This window comes from Condylura cristata, unplaced genomic scaffold (genome assembly GCF_000260355.1).
Source record: "Condylura cristata isolate star-nosed mole 26May11 unplaced genomic scaffold, ConCri1.0 scaffold00022, whole genome shotgun sequence".
Lineage (NCBI taxonomy): Eukaryota > Metazoa > Chordata > Mammalia > Eulipotyphla > Talpidae > Condylura > Condylura cristata.
In genome coordinates, this window is record NW_004567123.1 from 20,899,565 (window position 1) to 20,900,276 (window position 712).

The following is a 712-nucleotide window of genomic DNA, read 5'->3' on the forward strand; positions in this document are numbered from 1 at the left end:
CTTTGAGATTTGCCTGCCCCCTTCAGCCTGGTTCTTTTGGTTCCCTCACCAGAAGCTTTCTCCTGTCACTGGCCCTGCTTTGGGTATTTACCCATGAGGTGAGGATAACTTGGGGTGTTTAATTAGAAACAATGATTTTTTCCTCCTTCTATATTGCACACTAATTCTGTTCTTTTGAAAGTCTTACACACTAGAACATCAGTTATCTTCCTGTTGCAGATTTCATTTAGAGCGTGCAAGATTTGGGGGTCCGGGGTGCCCCTCAGTCTGCCTCCCAACATTAGGACAGGTTCAAGGCAGGGAGTGGTGCTGTAACCCAACTCAGTGGGCCTGTCCTCTTGGGCGTCAGGGATGATAAAAGACACTGCCGCGACGGAACGCACAAGGCCAGGCATTTACTTCCTCGGGACAAGGAGACGGGACACCAGCGTCGCCAGCACCTCTTGGGACAGTGAGGTGCGGGTGAAGTTTTACTTTGTGCAGTTAGCGAGGGGCCTTCAGTAAAGCCTTTGCTCTCCCTTCTCCTTCCTCGTCCAAGGACGGATGGGGAGAAGCTACCCCGCGCCCGCACAGTGACTCGGAAGAAAGAGCCGGAACAAGCAGCGTTTTATTGGCGAGGAAAGCGGAGCACAGAGAAAGGACGCGACAATACCAGAGCAACGCCGCCCCCAGGCCTGTACCGCCCCCGCGGGCGGCAGCGTGGCCACGCCCA